The 20,274-nt window shown below is 37.8% G+C and overlaps 1 non-coding gene across 1 annotated transcript; it reads right to left on the reverse strand.

Annotated features, from left to right (window-relative positions):
• Positions 1–387: 387 nt before the first annotated feature.
• Positions 388–459, reverse strand: TRNAC-GCA (transfer RNA cysteine (anticodon GCA)). Its single transcript has one exon. It is a non-coding gene; the product is annotated as a tRNA-Cys (tRNA).
• Positions 460–20,274: the final 19,815 nt, after the last annotated feature.

Below are 20,274 nucleotides of genomic sequence, written 5' to 3' on the forward strand. Positions count from 1 at the left end.
TTTAAAAGTAAAGCCTGTAGGTGATCAGTATAATATTCCAGTCAAAATGTATGTATATATACACATGATTAGAATGTTATCATCCTAAACTCTTATTTTTTTTTTTTTCTAAATACACCCTTGCATCAGAAGAACCAAGGCACTTGGATCAGAAAACATGCTTGTATTTTTGCAATAAATTATGAGCTAAACTGAATATTGGTAGTATTATGATTGGTTCAATGAAGGTATTAGGGTTGGGGCCACTAACTGTTCTATGGGTAATAAGTGAAAGTGAAGTCATAGCCCATTAGACCCCATGGACTGTAGCCTAACAGGCTCCTCCATCCATGGGATTCTCCAGGCAAGAACACTAGAGCGGGTTGCCATTTCCTTCTCCAAGGGATAGTCCCAAACCAGGGATCGAACCTGGGTCTCCTGCATTGCAGGCAGATGCTTTACCCTCTGAGCCATCAGGGAAGCCCTGCTGCTACTGCTAAGTCACTTAGTTGTGTCCGACCCCAGAGACAGTAGCCCACCAGGCTCCCCCATCCCTGGGATTCTCCAGAAAAGAACACTGGAGTGGGTTCCCATTTCCTTCTCCAATGCATGAAAGTGAAAAGTGAAAGTGATGTCACTCAGTCGTGTCCGACTCTTAGCGACCCCATGGACTGCAGCCCATCAGGCTCCTTCGCCCATGGGATTTTCCTAGGGAATAAGAATAACTTAATCTTTTACAGTCAGTTTCCTCTGAGTCCCACTTGTTCTAAAGCCATACCAGGTGCAGGCTAAAGAAAAGAACTAGGGTCTGAGGAAGAAGTAAGGCATGGGGCATGAATCAAAAAGTCTTAGTTGATGAAAGAAAAAAAAAAAAACATAAGGGACACAGTCAAAGCTGCTACAGGAAGTTGATTTTGAGGCAGGGAAACCAGGGACAGCTAAGTTCCCAGGCAGGAGGAGGAAGAACCAGATCAGAAGTGAAATGGCTTTGATTTCTGACCCAAACTCTGTCATAGAATGTGGTGTCTCACTCTCTGGGTCCCGTCTTACATTGTTGAAACTATGTTAGGCACGAGGTGAGAGCATGGTGATGTCAGAAGGCAACCAATACTAATAAAGTAGATGTTATATAAAGATCCTTCAAGATTTAGCAATTTGGAAATAAGTACTTCATTTTAAACCATTAGAAAGCAAGAAAACAATGAGGTAAAAATGGTTAAGATGGCTTCCAGCTACCAAACCAGACCTAAGGCTATATTAAAGTCCATGACATTTCTGTGTGTTTATGAAATCTGGGACACTGAGAAGTTTGGAATATATATCTGGAAACCACCAGGGTTATACATCCCCCATACATATGAAAAATAAAGAACACAGTCCATTAACCTATGTATGTGTGCCATGCCAATCTAAGTCACTTCAAGCATCACTGTCTCTGTGTGACACTATGGACTGTAGCCAACCAGGCTCCTCTGTCCATAGGATTGTCCAGGCAAGAATACTGGAGTGGGTTGTCATGCCCTCCTCCAGGGAATCTTCCTGATCCAGGGATTGAACCCACATCTCTCAAGTCTGCTGCTTTGTCAGGCAGGTTCTTTACCGGTAGTGTCACCTGGGAAGCAGTCTATATATGATATAACCCTAAATCCCTTTGATTAAGCATAGATAGAGGACAACAATTCTGTTAAGGGGCTACTTTGTCCTTAAAAATTGCCTATTTGTAAATGATTCTCTGTGGTCAACTTGTAGGACTTATATTTGTTGATTTTATAAACTTAGGACCCTAAGGACATATGCATAAGACCAGTTGCACAGCAGGCCATCAAGGACCAGAAAACTTCTATAAAGACATAGGAGCACTAGCAAAGGCTAAGCAAGTGAAGGATTTAATCAACCAGTTGAAGGATTAAATCGATAGTCAACAAGTCTATGACTACTCCCTGCTCTTTGTATAGAATTCAAGTCACAGAGATTTAACAGAATTTTATGATCATTCTTCAAACAAGCAGTAATGTGTGTGTGTGTGTGTGTGTGTGTGTGTGTTTTAATACACAAGGTCAATAGGAATGAAGTCAAGGGCTCCATACACCATTAGTTGATGTTTCTGAGAAGCCTTCAGACTTCCTTCTCATCCTCCAATAAGTCTTAAAGTATTAAGTGTTTCCACATCGATTTTGGCACTTCATAGAGTCCTTTGCAATTTCTTACAAAGTGAAGATAATTGCTGCTTTTCTGGAAAAAAACTCTTATGTCTTTGGAGAAAATGTATGCTTTCATCCATGAAAGAAATATTTTCCTTCTGTTCAATGAAGGAAAAAAAATACATAAAACAAAATAGTTGAATCTCATGCGTGGAAGTCTGGTGGATAATTATCTGAAAGGATTATGGAGGAGAATAAAGACAGAGAGAAGTTGACTAGAGATGAGAAATTCACCATTGCCTAGCTAAAGTGTGGAATGATAAACAATCTATATGAGAGGTGTTCAATTCAGTTCCGTTCAGTTCAGTCTCTCAGTCATGTCCAACTCTTTGCGACCCCATGAACTGCAGCACGTCAGGCCTCCCTGTCCATCACCAACTCCCGGAGTTCACTCAAACTCATGTCCATCGAGTAGGTGATGCCATCCAGTCATCTCATTCTCTGTCGTCCCCTTCTCCTCCTGTCCCCAATATCTCCCAGCATCAGAGTCTTTTCCAATGAGTCAACTCTTTACATGAGATGGCTAAAGTACTGGAGTTTCAGCTTTAGCATCATTTCTTCCAAAGAACATTCAGGACTGATCTCCTTCAGAATGGACTGGTTGGATCTCCTTGCAGTCCAAGGGACTCTCAAGAGTCTTCTTCAACACCACAGTTCAAAGCATCAATTCTTCGGTGCCCAGCTTTCTTCACAGTCCAACTCTCACATCCATACATGACTACTGGAAAAATCATAGCCTTGACTAGATGGACCTTTGTTGGCAAAGTAATGTCTCTGTTTTTGAATATGCTTTCTAGGTTGGTCATAACTTTCCTTCCAAGGAGTAAGCATCTTGTAATTTCATGGCTGCAATCACCGTCTAAAGATAGGCATAATACTATTTTTGTATATTTGTATGAGAGAGACGTATCCAGAAAATAAAGCTTCGTAAACATAAGTTCTTATATGTTCATATATTTCCAAATACGATGTGTGTAGTTAAGGGATTAAATAATTGAAAAACAAAACAAGTGTGTCTTGGTGTGTTGAATTTTAATAAAATGCATTACTTTTACTCCCGTAAAAATGCCCTCAAAGATGTTATTTTGCTTCTTCATTGTACATCAGTGATAAAGAAAGATAAACATTAATTAGGCAAAGCCAAACTTTGTAAAGTTCAAAACTTGAATTCTACTGGGATGCATGTGGAATAAATATTAATATTTTTAAGAGTCTTATTTGAGTGTAGTCTTTTCTTATTCATCCACTAAAACTAGAATGAAATGATAAGCACTATGTTCTCTAAATAAAGGTAGAGGAGAGGGTGTCCATTACCATCTGGAATAAAGCAAAAAATATTAGGAAAAAAGCTGAATTATTTGACTACTTTGAATTATGTTTGGCTAATTTTGAAAAATCCTTTTACTCAGTTTTCTTTTGCTACTTTATTCCAAGAGATCATAAAGGGTATGCCTTTCCTTTCTTTATTGAATTTGAATAAAATACCTTACATTTAACAAATAAAAGTGAAAAAACAAATTAGTGATATTTTGGTCAAAACTAACTTTTTCAATGAGGGGATCTTCCCAACTCAGGGATCGAGCTCGGATCTTCCGCATTTCAGGCAGACACTTTAGCCTCTGAGCCACCAGAGAAGCCTTTAACTTAGCCTAGGAACTTCCAATTCAAGACAGATTCAATTGATAGTTATGTGAACAAGAATTATCCCTTTTCTAGTTATCAAGCATTATACGATAGAGTATCTAATTTTGAAAGTGGGAATAAAAGGGTTGTGCTGAAATGTTGCCTGATGTAAAAGGAAAGATATCTGGAGCCACTGTTTCAATCTTTGGAGAGGGAGAAAGAAATATGATTAAAAAGGAAAATCTAGCATAATGGAGGGAGAGTAAGTACAAATGGTATCAGGATATATAATAGTACTGGAATGGCTGACATACAATTCAAGAATTAAGAGAAGTTCGTTAAATGTTTTCCCCATCTCACAAGATTTTTTCAGATTTAAAATGAAAGTCACGTGTTTTACTTAGCTCTCAAGGCTCTGAATTCCTGTAGACCTGACCATACTATCTTTATCTATTTGCCTTTCTTTTTTCACTTGTCAGTTCAGCTTCACTGAAACCTTATAAGATCTCCCATTTAAATAATTATTTGTACTATCTACCAAATCACCCGGTTAAAATGCTTTGTGGTTTTCTTTGCTTCCTAAAATTTACTCTGTATATATGTGAAGGCAATGGCACCTCACTCCAGTACTCTTGCCTGGAAAATCCCATTGACGGAGTAGCCTGGTGGGTTGCAGTCCATGGGGTAGCTAAGTGTCGGACACGACTGAGTGACTTCACTTTCACTTTTCACTTTCATGCATTGGAGAAGGAAATGGCAACCCACTCCAATGTTCTTGCCTGGAGAATCTCACGGATGGGGGAGCCTAATGGGCTGCCATCTATGGGATCACACGGAGTCAGACACAAGTGAAGCGAGTTAGAAACATAGCAACTATATATATATATATATATGTATATATGTATATATGTATGTATATACATATATATATATCCTGTATATATTTTTTATATATATATATCCTATATAAATATAAATATATATCCTGCTCCCCTCACTGAAATGCAAGCTCTGTGAGAGCAAAAGAATGTGTCTGCCTCAGTTTCAAAGCCTAGAACTCTAACTAGGACCTACAAATAAATATTTGTGAAAGGAATGATTTTTCACTTAGGTCACAATGAACACAAGGCTCCAACTGATGTATGTAGTTCATCCTGGGTTGGGACGAGACCCCTGGAGAAGGGAATGGCTACCCACTTCAATATTCTTGCCTGGAGAATTCCAAGGACAGAATTCCTGTCTTTGCAGGCTACAGTCCATTGGGTCCCAAATGTCATATATGACTGAGTGACTAAAAATACACTTACCAAATAGACAGTAACATGTGTTGACCAATGTGTCTGAAATGTTACCTAGGTAGACATAAACTTGCTTTGGATTTCAGTGATTAAGACTCTATCAGATTTTATATGCCAGCTGTCTTGTTTTATATTGATCTCATAATAATTCCTAAATATATTATCTTCCATAGATAAAATAAAATGTCTTCAAAATAAAATAGCTTGACATCTGCTTTAGTGTCTTACCTATAAAGGAACTCTATGATGATATTAAACTACTGCACCTACAATGTACTTAAAACAAATTATTAGCTTCTTGAAGTTCACATTTCTAGGTACCTATGTCTCTCATGCAATTTACATAACAGTCAAATTGTATTTGCTTATATCTTATAATGTTATTTGAGTGATCATGTTCTTATTTGTGTTATTTCTGTATGAAGTTCATAAAATTATAGCAACTCTGAGTTTCTTGAATGTATACATCTTAAAACATTCTACCCTTTGTAGAAGATAAAAATGTCAAAATATTTCTCAAAAAATAACCTGATTAAATCTTGTAAGACAAGGCAGAAGATTAGTTAATATGCAATGAGATGCCAAACTTATAAGGAGGGAGAATGAATCAAAGTTTTCAGGATTGGACTTTATTTAAAGCAATACAATAAAAGCTTCTGGCCAGGATGTTAAGCCTGTTTGATAAGTCACACTAATTTGATAGCTATAAAAATAAGCTACCACTAATAACATTTTATCACAATATTTCTTCTCATTATTACTTAATATTAATAAAAAAGAAAAAGTTAAGATTTCATAAACATTAGTAAATTCATATGTCATGGAACTCAATAGTTCATTTCATGGATTAGGAAAATAAAGTTTAGACCATTAGTGATGAGCCATAAAGGTTAATGGCAAAGTTTTAACTTGATGTTATATCTCCTAGAAGATAGCCTAATAGTTTTCTAAATAAATAAATCAAGCCTCAAAAATCTCCCAAAACCAAAGTTTTTAGCTCTTGGGGCTCCTGCTATTCTATATTAAATAAATAAATAAATATTCAATACATTTTCTGTTTTGTGTGCCTATTTAAATTTTTAGAATCTGAGCCCTCAAATTGGAGAGTTGGCTGCAGGATTAGGGATAAAAATAAACAGGAAAGGGGGGGTCTAGGATAAAAATATTCACATGTATGTTTATACATATATACATATTTACTTATTATTTATTTAGTGATGTTTGTGATGTTGAACCATTTCTGTGGAATCAAGGACAATGCTAACTTCTTGCTGACAAGAGTGAGATAGAAGTTTCTATTTCAGCCTTTATTATTGTATAATATGAGTTTCAAATGTCTGCATTTAATTTCCAGATCCCTCACTTAATGGCTTTATTTGAAATGAATTTCAGGGCTTCCCAAGTGGTGCTAGTGGTAAAGAACCCGCTTGCCAATGCAGGAAACATAAGAGACATGGCTCTGATTCCTGAGTTGAAAAGATTCCCTGGAGGAGAACAGGGTAACCCACTCCAGTATTCTTGCCTGAAAAAAATCCCATGGACAGAGGAGCTTGATGGGCTACAACCTATAGGATTGCAGAGTTGGACAAGACTGAAGCCGCTTAGAACATATGCACACATGGAAATGAATTTAAGTCTTTTGGTCTCAGTTTTTATCCCCCCCCCCCTTAATGTAGTATGACTAATAATAATATCTTCTCTCACAGTGTTTTGGGAGGAGTAAATTTGTTAACACATGAGAGGTTAGCAGGCACACGGAGATAGAATTTGTGGATTTAGTCTAAGTGTTAGGGTGTGTGAAGGCTATGCAATGCCTTCTCTCTAGGGATCCGTGCTCAAAAGACCTCTGTCCTCCCTACCCATTGCCAAATTCTTATGTCCCATTCCATCTTTGAAAAGAATCTACCAGGTAATTTATGTTGCAAAATAAAAACTCTAGAAGCAAGTAACTGGATCCTTAGTGGTAAAATCCTAGTGTTATTAACAAGTTGATGAGATATAAAGAGATGTGTGTGTGTGTGTGTGTGTGTGTGTGTGTGTGTGTGTCTACCATTAGGATGGTGAGATTCACCTTCAGTTTACTGCTCAGACCAAGTTCTGCCTACTTCATTTACTTGCAAATTTCTTCTCCACTGAAAAATATCAACAATTTTTATGCTTACAAGCATTTTCTTAGTCTCAGTTCTCGGAATGTACAGAAAGAAAAAAGAAACTGAACTAAATTATTCTATCAGGATAAAGAAGAGGACAGTGGTGCATTTTAACTTTCAGAACATCTAACTGCGTCCACCTGTTCAGAGGTGTATGCATTCATTCATTAATTCATTCCATATATATGTAGATAGATGATAAATAGATAATATTATGTGTCTCATTCTATTCTATTCCACTTTATTCTAAGCCATGAGGATGAAGACCAAAATAAGACAGAGTCTGTCTCTCTCTGATTCTGGCTGTCTTATTACTGTTGCTCTCCCTTGGTCTGGAAGGGTCGAGTACCAAACCAACTCCTTTCCTCTTACATTATCTTTAAAAAAATTCAACTGCCAAAATTCTGATTTCTATACAGGTTTAACTTGGACCAATAATGGTATTTTCCAGCCAAGAAAGAAATTGTATTGATTGCTTGGAAGTTGTGTCATGTGGGCCTTGGGTAGGGAAAGCTTTAAATCCTAAGGAAGTTAAAACTCACTTTCTGTTACACTGCTTTCTCCAGTCTTTAAAGCCTCATCATTGTTCACTTGCACACCTTCTTTAATTAATTGATTCACTCAATAAATGTTGAGGAGTGAGTCACATACACAAATTAGTGCAATGAAATAAGCAGAATGAAAACATTGTAAACAAAAAGTGATTGAGACCTTAAAAGTATAATAGCCTGGGGGACCAGTTAGAGCTTCACACAGAAAGAGTCCTAAAGAAAATGAGAAACACTAAAGTGATATTGACTCTAACCTGGACATCCAGCAGCATCAAGCATCTTCAAGGGAGACAGGAAAGTCTCTAACAGACCCTGTGTTTTCACAGCAACAAAAGATGTGAGTTTTGTAAGCAGAGAAGAAAATGGTACTTGCTTCTGATAGGTAAGAGCATCAACTAATGTGTGACAGTACTGAGGCCTCTGGGAATCAACTGGAAGGAGTGTGAGAGGCCCTAGAGTAGGATGAAGTGGAAAAAGAGTCTCTCTGAGGACAGTTTCTGTGACTTTTATTCAGCTGCAATATGAATTGCTTTCTGGTAAGATGCTCATCCCCTAGAGATGAGGAAGCAGAGTCCAGGGCACCTTAAATAATTTGTCCATGGTCTAAGACTAACTAAGCAGCAGAACTATGGATAAAACCAAAAATATTGAGCCTCCAAGCCCACTTTGGTTTGTGTGTAGAGAACACTAAAATATTTTGGCTTCAGCACTGCTGGTAGAATTGCAATTTCTTGCCCTGTCCTTTGCTGGATACTTTTAGACCAAATCTGTTATGGTATTTTCCTTATTTTGTAAATGCACTTCCCATGAGGCTCAGCTGGTAAAGAATCTGCCTACAATACGAGAGAATTGGGTTCAGTCCCTGGGTTGGGAAGATCCCCTGTAGAAGGGAAAGGTTACCCACTCCAGTACTCCAGCCTGGAAAATTCCATGGACTGTATAGTCCATGGGGTCTCAATGTGTCAGACATGACTGAGAGATTTCCCTTTACTTACTTTGTAAATAAGTTAAGTTTTCTGACTAAAGTCAAAGCAAATCCTTTTAAAGAACGTTTTTCACTGAGAATAAAGGAGATGGTTCCTTCTTGGGTCATGATATTTTGACATTGTTCTTATCCTTTATACTTTTTATTGATGAAGCTATCTCAGTGAAAAAGCAGTAATGAAAATTCTTCTAGGCAATAAGTTATTGTCAGGATGAGGGGCTGTGGCTTTATCTCACCTAGCTGAGAATAGAGAGTATTTAAACAAGATCCCATTTGCCCTCTCATTTTTCACATTTAATTCTATTTGAATGAACTTTTAATTCTCTTCTCTATCATGTATTTACTAAGAGCTAAATGATTCCACAGATATCTTATTTCACAGGGCAACATCCTATTACCCAGCTATTTTCCTCTGCTCACAAATTCCATCATCCTGCTTATCACTCTAGTGATGGATTCCTTCAATTTTTCAGGAGCAAGAATACATTGAGGGACTTTAAGATCTCTTGCTCAAGAGTAAACCTTATTTCCAAGTAAGAACAAGTTGACAAGCACATCAAGTGTTGCCATTAGGCATGTAGGAAAGGAAATAATGCAAAATGAGAGTTGTGTTCTTTTGGTCTCCTGTTTGCCCCTGGGATACACTGTGTGAACTTGCTTACTTGCTCTGGACAAAAACTCAAACTGGTTTGTACTTATCAATAGAGGCAGGTAGCATAAGGGGACAGAAACTCACCTGTTGAACAGTATCTAGTTACTGTACCTTTCCTGTAGTGGGAAACCTTCAGTTCAGGAGTTAGAGAAAACAGCTACAGAGATGTGGGATCACTTGAGCAAGGATGGAAAGTCTTGGATTAATGGACAGGGGAGATTTTATGGTTTTCTATTTGTACAACTTCTCTCAATATGTTTCTTTCTTATTTTCAGACTGGAAGGAGCCTTTAATCTGCATTAGGCCTTATGGAAAATATCTAATTGACAGATTAAAGATTTTGGAAAATGAAGACATTGCTAATATTTTAATAGGTAACACTTATTTGGACAATGTATATTCTGTGCATAGATTTGTTTAAAAGGCTTTGCTTATAGAAGTTTACTTAATTTTCACTACAAATCTACAAAATGAATACTGTTATTGTAAACATTAGTACAAAGTTATTTGTTGTTGTTGTTCAGTTGCTAAGTAGTGTCCAACTCTTTGTGACCCCATTGGCAGCAGCATACCAGGCTCCCCTGTCCTTCACTATCTCCTGGAATTTGCTTAAATTCATCTCCATTGAGTTAGTGATGATACCTAACCATCTTATCCACTTCCACACCCTTCTCCTTTGCCTTCAATCTTTCCCAGTATCAGGGTCTTTTCCAATGAGTGGCTCTTTGCATCAGGTGGCCAAAGTGTTGGAACTTCAGACTTAAGCATCAGTCCTTCTGATGAACATTCAGGGTTGATTTTCTTTAGGATTGACTGGTTTGAGTTCCTTGTAGTTGAAGGGAACTCTCAAACGTCTTCTCCAGGAAAATAATTTGAAAATATCAATTCTTCAGTGCTCAACCTATTTTATATGTCACATTATATGTGGCTACTTGAAAAACCATAGCCTTGAGTATATGGACCTTTGTTGAAAAAATGATTTCTCCACCTTTTAATACACTGTTTAGATTTTTCATAGCTTTCCTTCCAAGAAGCAAGCATCTTTTAATTTCATGGCTGCAGTTATCATCTACAATGATTTTGGAGCCCAAGAAAATAGTCTGTCACTGCTCCAACTTTCCCTCTTCTATTTTCCACGAAGTGATGGGAACAGATGCTGTGATCTTAGATTTTTGAACGTTGAGCTTGAAGCCAACTTTTTCATTCTCCTTCTTTATCCTTATCAAGAGGCTCTTTTGTTGCTCCTTGCTTTCTACCATGGGTGTCATCTCAAGTATCTGAGGTTGTTGATATGTCTCCTGACAATCTTGATTTCAGCTTGTGATTCATCTAGTCTGACATTTCACATGTTCTCTGCATATAAGTTAAATAAGCAGGGTGACAGTATACAGTCTTGATATATTCCTTTTCAAATTTTGAACATTGTAAACGTTTCAAGTGAAAATACACACACACACACACACACACAAATGAAGATTAGATGCTTCTTGAGGTGCATACCTAGAAGATGGCAGAGCTGGATTTGAGCTGAGACTTTCTGGCTCGGTTGTTGATACTTGACCATGGTTGCTGAACTAAGTGCTCAAATGTCTGGAACACCATGGTGACCTAGATCCATGGTGTATGCATATATGCTAAGTTGCTTCAGTCATGTCCATTTCTGGGTGGGATCATTTAAAATTTTGAGGAAAACACAGTAATATTTGAAAACAACAATGTACCATGTCAACTACTTAGGTAAGGTATTAGGCAGTTTAGACTTTAGACTATGTGTGTATGTGCATGCTAAGTTATATCCTACTCTTTGAGAGCCTATGTACTGCAGCCTGCCAGGCTCCTCTGTCCATTGGATTCTCCAGGCAAGAGTACTGGAGTGGATTGCTATGCCCTCCTTTAGACTGTACCATACTCTTACTGATGTGAAGCTGTGTTAGTATTTGCTGCCATAAAATGTAGGTATAATGAGAGAATCACTATGAAACAGGGTGTGAGGGTGGTGACATCCAGTATGATTTTATGTTTTGAGAAGTTGTGCACTGTCCAATAGGCACATCTATCCCAGTAGGAAGTGTTCATGAAAAATATGAATCCACCATGTTACAGCTGCCCCAGTGGTGAGCCCTGAGGGAACCCAGAATGGAATGGAATGATGCAGCTATTGTGCACCCTGAAGACTCAGGATGAGAAAATGGCCCCAGATAGTATAGCTGAGGTGCATATCAAAAATAAAATGATTTAGATGAGCCCAGACTCCTACATCTTCCCGTATACAGAAAAGTGCTCATTTCATTAACTTGAAATGTCTGGGTTTCTATAATTAACAATAATCTTTTGAGGGTTTGACTACTTGACCTTTATTACAAACATTCCTATATATCCCGGCTCTCCACTTCGACCCTTCAGAACAGTTACTCAGCATTGCCTGAGATACTGTGTCTTGGGATTGAAATCTTCAGAATATCTGCCAAGTAAAACGGAGCTCTCAATTTCTAAGTTCTGCTTTTCTTTTTCCTTTCAGTTGACATAAGTGACTGGCTTAAGCCATAAAATAAAAATGTGTTTTCTTTAATTTATGTGTATTTTTTACCAGATACAAAGTGACTCAGTTCAGCTCAGTACAGTTGCTCAGTCATGTCCGACTCTTTGCAACCCCATGAATCGCAGCACGCCAGCCCTCCCTGTCCATCACCATCTCCCGGAGTTCACTCAGACTCACATCCATCGACTCCGTGATGCCATCCAGCCATCTCATCCTGGGTCGTCCCCTTCTTCTCCTGTCCCCAATATCTCCGGGCATCACAGTCTTTTCCAATGAATCAACTCTTCGCATGAGGTATCCAAAGTACTAGAGCTTCAGCTTTAGCATCATTCCTTTCAAAGAAATCCCAGGGTTGATCTCCTTCAGAATGGACTGGTTGGATCTCCTTACAGTCCAAGGGACCCTCAAGAGTCTTCTCCAACACCACAGTTCAAAAGCATCAATTCTTTGGCACTCAGCCTTCTTCACAGTCCAATTCTCACGTCCATACATGACCACAGGAAAAACCATAGCCTTGACTAGATGGACCTTAGTTGGCAAAGTAATGTCTCTGCTTTTGAATATACTCTCTAAGTCGGTCATAACTTTTCTTCCAAGGAGTAAGTGTCTTTTAATTTCATGGCTGCAATCACCATCTGCAGTGATTTTGGAGCCCCAAAATGAAGTCTGACACTGTTTCTACTGTTTCCCCATCTATTTTCCATGACGTGATGGGACCAGAAGCCATGATCTTCGTTTTCTGAATGTTGAGCTTTAAGCCAACTTTTTCACTCTCCTCTTTCACATTTATCAAGAGGCTTTTTAGCTCCTTTTCACTTTCTGCCATAAGGGTGGTGTCATCTGCATATCTGAGGTTATTGATTTTTCTCCCGGTAACCTTGATTCCAGCTTGTGTTTCTTCCAGTCCAGTGTTTCTCATGATGTACTCTGCATAGAAGTTAAATAAGAAGGGTGACAATATACAGCCTTGATGTACTCCTTTTCCTATTTGGAACCAGTCTGTTGTTCCATGTCCAGTTCTAACTGCTGCTTCCTGACCTGCATACAGATTTCTCAAGAGGCAGGTTAGGTGATCTGGTATTCCCATCTCTCTCAGAATTTTCCACAGTTTATTGTGTTCCACACAGTCAGAGGCCTCGGCATAGTCAATAAAGCAGAAATAGATGTTTTTCTGGAACTCTCTTGCTTTTTCCATGATCCAGCGGATGTTGGCAATTTGATCTCTGGTTCCTCTGCCTTTTCTAAAACCAGCTTGAACATCTGGGAGTTCACAGTTCACATATTGCTGAAGTCTGGCTTGGAGAATTTTGAGCATTACTTTACTAGCGTGTGAGATGAGAGCAATTGTGCAGTAGTTTGAGCATTCTTTGCATTACCTTTCTTTGGAATTGGAATGAAAACTGACTTTTTCCAGTCCTGTGGCCACTGCTGAGTTTTCCAAATTTGCTGGCATATTGAGCACAGCACTTTCACAGCATCATCTTTCAGGATTTGAAATAGCTCAACTGGAATGCCATCTCCTCCACTAGCTTTGTTCATAGTGATACTTTCTAAGGCCCACTTGACTTCACATACCACGATGTCTGGTTCTAGATGAGTGATCACACCGTCATGATTATCCGGGTCGTGAAGATCTTTTTTGTACAGTTCTTCCATGTGTTCTTGCCACCTCTTCTTAATATCTTCTGCTTCTGTTAGGTTTATACCATTTCTGGCCTTTATCAAGCCCATCTTTGCATGAAATATTCCCTTGTTATCTCTAATTTTCCCAAAGAGATCTCTAGTCTTTCCCATTCAGTTGTTATCCTCTATTTCTTTGCATTGATCACTGAAGAAAGCTTTCTTATCTCTTCTTGCTCTTCTTTGGAACTCTGCATTCAGATATCTTTCCTTTCCTCCTTTGCTTTTTGCCTCTCTTCTTTTCACAACTATTTGTAAGGCCTCCCCAGACAGCCATTTTACTTTTTTGCATTTCTTTTCCATGGGGATGGTCTTGATCCCTGTCTCCTGTACAATGGCACGAACCTCCTTCCATAGTTCATCAGGCACTCTATCTACCAGATCTAGGCCCTAAAATCTATTTCTCACTTCCACTGTATAATCATAAGAGATTTGATTTAGGTCATACCTGAATGCTCTAGCGGTTTTCCCTACTTTCTTCAATTTAAGTCTGAATTTGTCAATAAGTAGTTCATGATCTGAGACACAGTCAGCTCCTGGTCTTGTTTTTGTTGGCTGTATAGATCTTCTCCATCTTTGGCTTCAAAGAATATAATCAATCTGATTTTGGTGTTGACCATCTGGTGATGTCCATGTGTAGAGTCTTCTCGTGTGTTGTTGGAAGAGGGTGTTTGCTATGATCAGTGCATTTTCTTGGCAAAACTCTATTAGTCTTTGCCCTGCTTCATTCCACATTCCAAGGCCAAATTTGCCTAATGCTCCAGGTGTTTCTTGACTTCCTACTTTTGCATTCCAGTCCCCTATAATGAAAAGGACATCTTTTTTGGGTCTTAGTCTAAAAGATCTTGTAGGTCTTCATAAAACCGTTCAACTTCAGTTTCTTCAGTGTTACTGGTTGGGGCATAGACTTGGATAACTGTGATATTGAGAGGTTTGCCTTGGAGATGAACAGAGATCATTCTGTCGTTTTTGAGATTGCATCCAAGTACTGCATTTCAGACTCCTTTGTTGACCATGATGACTGCTCCATTTCTTCTGAGGGATTCCTGCCCACAGTAGTAGATGTAATGTCATCTGAGTTAAATTCACCCATTCCAGTCCATTTTAGTTCGCTGATTCCTAGAATGTCGACGTTCACCCTTGCCATCTCTTGTTAGACCACTTCCAATTTGCCTTGATTCATGGACCTGACATTGCAGGTTCCTATGCCATATTGCTCTTTACAGCATCGGATCTTGCTTCTATCACCAGTCACATCCACAACTGAGTATTGTTTTTGCTTTGCCTCCATCCCTTCATTCTTTCTGGAGTTATTTCTCCACTGATCTCCAGTAGCATATTGGGCACCTAATGACCTGGGGAGTTCCTCTTTTGATATCCTATCATTTTGCCTTTTCCTACTGTTCATGGGGTTCTCAAGGCAAGAATATTGAAGTGACTTATTATTCCCTTCTCCAGTGACCACATTCTGTCAGGCCTCTCCACAATGAATCGCCCGTTTTGGGTTGCCCCGCAGGCATGTCTTGGTTTCATTGAGTTAGACAAGGCTGTGGTCCTAGTGTGATTAGATTGACTAGTTTTCTGTGAGTATGGTTTCAGTGTGTCTGCCCTCTGATGCCCTCTTGCAGCACTTACCATCTTACTTGGGTTTCTCTTACCTTGGCGTGGGGTATCTCTTCACGGCTGCTCCAGCAAAGCACAGCCACTGTTCCTTACATTGGACGAGGGCTATAGGATATAGTTATTTACTAGTAGTTTTTATACTTAGTTACTTAACTGGAACTTTTAGGTTTTTCTTTTGGCATCAGAATTCACTGAAAATTTTACTGAGATTCTGCCAGCATTGTGAATATAGAAAGTTTAGAAATAACTTCTCTTTATTAAAAATGGATAGGGGGAACAAATGCTTAGATGGAGAAGTTAGTATAGGAAGGAAATGGGGATATACATTATTGTCAGACAGAAGCATAGGGGATTGAAACATTGGCATTTTCAAGTGAAGAAAAGAGATAGTGAAAGAAATTTGTTCATTTAGCCAGGACTACTCAATGAGAAGGGAGTGAGATTGCTGAAAATCAGGATGCAGTATTGAATTAAGGGGTTGATAAGATTTAAAGCATAAAGCATCTACCCTACTATACAGCTATGCACAGCATAATTGTTCAATACACTCTTGGTATTTATTTAGTCAAATGCTATAAGTTTTAACTATTTAGACAAGGATCATTTCATTGGAACTTTTGTAAAAACATATAAAAGAAAGGGAAAACAAATCTATGATTTTATAGCTTGTCATGGTATATCTGATACACAGTGCTTCCAGGTATGTATGAGATATATATTGTGTGTATAAATACGCACATCTGTTTGAATCAATAAGCAGAAGAAAGCTGGTTTTGGTACAACTAATGCGTTTTCTGGCTCTTTCTAGAGGTACTTACAGCCGCGAGACTAAGATGTGCTATATAAATACATATTTTAAAAATTGTTTTAATTTGGTACTTCTGTCAAAATACTTCTATTCTATCCTTATCTACTTTCTGCCTGAGACTCTGTAACCTGACACAGTACAGCCTTCTTCTCTCAGTTGGTCTATTTTGAGCCATGAGAAATATCAGTGAGAATAACAAGCAAAAATCCCTACATAGGTATTCAACTCAAAAGATAGCCATCATTTAGAAGAGATTATGCAGAGAAGAAAAAATTGTTTTAGAAAGAGAATTCAAAAAAAATCGAAATCATTCCAAGCATCTTTTCTTACCATAATGCATTAAGATTAGATCTCAATTACAGGAGAAAAACTATTAAAAATTCCAACATATGGAGGATGAACAACACACTTCTGAATAACCAACAAATCACAGAAGAAATCAAAAAAGAAATCAAAATATGCATAGAAACTAATGAAAATGAAAACACAACAACCCAAAACCTGTGGGACACTATAAAAGCAGTGCTAAGAGGAAAGTTCATAGCAATACAGGCATACCTCAAGAAACAAGAAAAAAGTCAAATAAATAACCTAACTCTACACCTAAAGCAACTAGAAAAGGAAGAATTGGAGAACCCCAGAGTTAGTAGAAGGAAAGAAATCTTAAAAATTAGGGCAGAAATAAATGCAAAAGAAACAAAAGAGACCATAGCAAAAATCAACAAAGCCAAAAGATGATTCTTTGAAAGGATAAATAAAATTGACAAAACATTAGCCAGACTCATCAAGAAGCAAAGAGAGAAAAATCAAATCAATAAAATTAGAAATGAAAATGGAGAGATCACAACAGACAACACAGAAATACAAAGGATCATAAGAGACTACTATCAGCAGCTGTATGCCAATAAAATGGACAACGTGGAAGAAATGGACAAATTCTTAGAAAAGTACAATTTTCCCAAACTGAACCAGGGAGAAATAGAAAATCTTAACAGACCCATCACAAGCACGGAAATTGAAACTGTAATCAGAAATCTTCCAGCAAACAAAAGCCCAGGTCCAGACCGCTTCACAGCTGAATTCTACCAAAAATTTCGAGAAGAGCTAACACCTATCCTCCTCAAACTCTTCCAGAAAATTGGAGAGGAAGGTAAACTTCCAAACTCATCCTATGAGGCCACCACCACCCTAATACCAAAACCTGACAAAGATGTCACAAAAAAAGAAAACTACAGGCCAATATCACTGATGAACATAGATGCAAAAATCCTCAACAAAATTCTAGCAATCAGAATCCAACAACACATTAAAAAGATCATACACCTTGACCAAGTGGCCTTTATCCCAGGGATGCAAGGATTCTTCAATATCCACAAATCAATCAATGTAATTCACCACATTAACCAATTGAAAAATAAAAACCATATGATTATCTCAATAGATGCAGAGAAGGCCTTTGACAAAATTCAACATCCATTTATGATAAAAACTCTCCAGAAAGCAGGAATAGAAGGAACATACCTCAACATATTGAAAGCTATATATGACGAACCCACAGCAAACATTATCCTCAATGGTGAAAAATTGAAAGCATTTCCCCTAAAGTCAGGAGCAAGACAAGGGTGTTCACTTTCACCGCTACTATTCAACATAGTTCTGGAAGTTTTGGCCACAGCAATCAGAGCAGAAAAAGAAATAAAAGGAATCCAAATTGGAAAAGAAGAAGTAAAACTCCCACTGTTTGCAGATGACATGATCCTCTACATGGAAAACCCTAAAGACTCCACCAGAAAATTACTAGAGCTAATCAATGAATATAGTAAAGTTGCAGGATATAAAATCAACACACAGAAATCCCTTGCATTCCTATACACGAATAATGAGAAAGTAGAAAAAGAAATTAAGGGAACAATTCCATTCACCATTGCAACGAAAAGAATAAAATACTTAGTGATATATCTACCTAAAGAAACTAAAGACCTATATATAGAAAACTATAAAACACTGATGAAAGAAATCAAAGAGGACACTAATAGATGGAGAAATATACCATGTTCATGGATCAGAAGAATCAATATAGTGAAAATGAGTATACTACCCAAAGCAATTTACAAATTCAATGCAATCCCTATCAAGCTACCAGGCACATTTTTCACAGAACTAGAACAAATAATTTCAAGATTTGTATGGAAATACAAAAAAACTCGGATAGCCAAAGCAATCTTGAGAAAGAAGAATGGAACTGGAGGAATCAACTTGCCTGACTTCAGGCTCTACTACAAAGCCACAGTCATCAAGACAGTATGGTACTGGCACAAAGACAGACATATAGATCAATGGAACAAAATAGAAAGCCCAGAGATAAATCCACACACATATGGACACCTTATCTTTGACAAAGGAGGCAAGAATATACAATGGAGTAAAGACAATCTCTTTAACAAGTGGTGCTGGGAAAACTGGTCAACCACTTCTTAAAGAATGAAACTAGATCACTTTCTAACACCACACACAAAAATAAACTCAAAATGGATTAAAGATCTAAATGTAAGATCAGAAACTATAAAACTCCTAGAGGAGAACATAGGCAAAACACTCTCAGACATAAATCACAGCAGGATCCTCTATGATCCACCTCCCAGAATTCTGGAAATAAAAGCAAAAATAAACAAATGGGATCTTATTAAAATTAAACTCTCCTGCACAACAAAGGAAACTACAAGCAAGGTGAAAAGACAGCCTTCGGAATGGGAGAAAATAATAGCAAATGAAGCAAGTGACAAACAACTAATCTCAAAAATATACAAGCAACTTATACAGCTCAATTCCAGAAAAATAAACGACCCAATCAAAAAATGGGCCAAAGAACTAAAGAGACATTTCTCCAAAGAAGACATACGGATGGCTAACAAACACATGAAAAGATGCTCAACATCACTCATTATCAGACAAATGCAAATCAAAACCACAATGAGGTACCACTTCACACCAGTCATAATGGCTGCTATCCAAAAATCTGCAAGCAATAAATGCTGGAGAGGGTGTGGAGAAAAGGGAACCCTCCTACACTGTTGGTGGGAATGCAAACTAGTACAGCCACTATGGAGAACAGTGTGGAGATTCCTTAAAAATTGCAAATAGAACTACCTCATGACCCAGCAATCCCACTGCTGGGCATACACACCGAGGAAACCAGAATTGAGAGAGACACATGTACCCCAATGTTCATCGCAGCACTGTTTATAATAGCCAGGACATGGAAACAACCTAGATGTCCATCAGCAGATGAATGGATAAGAAAGCTGTAGTACATATACACAATGGAGTATTACTCAGCCGTAAAAAAGAATTCATTTGAATCAGTTTTGATGAGATGGATGAAACTGGAGCCAATAATACAGAGTGAAGTAAGCCAGAAAGAAAAACACCAATACAGTATACTAACACATATATATGGAATTTAGGAAGATGGCAATGACGACCCTGTTTGCAAGACAGGAAAAAAGACACAGATGTGTATAACAGACTTTTGGACTCATAGGGAGAGGGAGAGGGTGGGATGATTTGGGAGAATGGCATTCTAACATGTATACTATCATGTAAGAGTTGAATCGCCAGTCTATGTCTGACGCAGGATACAGCATGCTTGGGGCTGGTGCATGGGGATGACCCAGAGAGATGTTATGGGGAGGGAAGTGGGAGGGGGTTTCATGTTTGGGAACGCATGTAAGAATTAAAGATTTTAAAATTTAAAAAAAGAAAAACTAAAAAAAAAACAACCTCAACATTCAGAAATCTAAAACAAACAAAAAAAGAAAGAGAAATCAGTCTTATTTTAAATAAAAACCTCATCTGGATGACTTGATCACATGCTCTTCCAAGCCTTTCTAAAATCTTATCTATGTTTCTGGGTTACTTTTAGAATAAGGTTTACATTCTCCAAGTTAGCACTCAGTTACGTGGTTTCTCATTTATAATTCTAGATACAGGAGTAGGGAAAAATACAATGGTAATCAAGATATTCAGTCACTGGTACTGGATGAAATTATGTGCAATCTTCAGAAAGTTGTTTGGCAATTCCAAATCTCAACTTTGATTAGTTTCACCAAAAAAAAAAAAAAAAGCAACTACACTTCAATAAATTTCTTTAAAAATTAAAAAAAAATTAAAAACTTTAAGAAAAAG

Source organism: Ovis aries, chromosome 2 (assembly GCF_016772045.2).
Source record: "Ovis aries strain OAR_USU_Benz2616 breed Rambouillet chromosome 2, ARS-UI_Ramb_v3.0, whole genome shotgun sequence".
Classification (NCBI taxonomy): domain Eukaryota; kingdom Metazoa; phylum Chordata; class Mammalia; order Artiodactyla; family Bovidae; genus Ovis; species Ovis aries.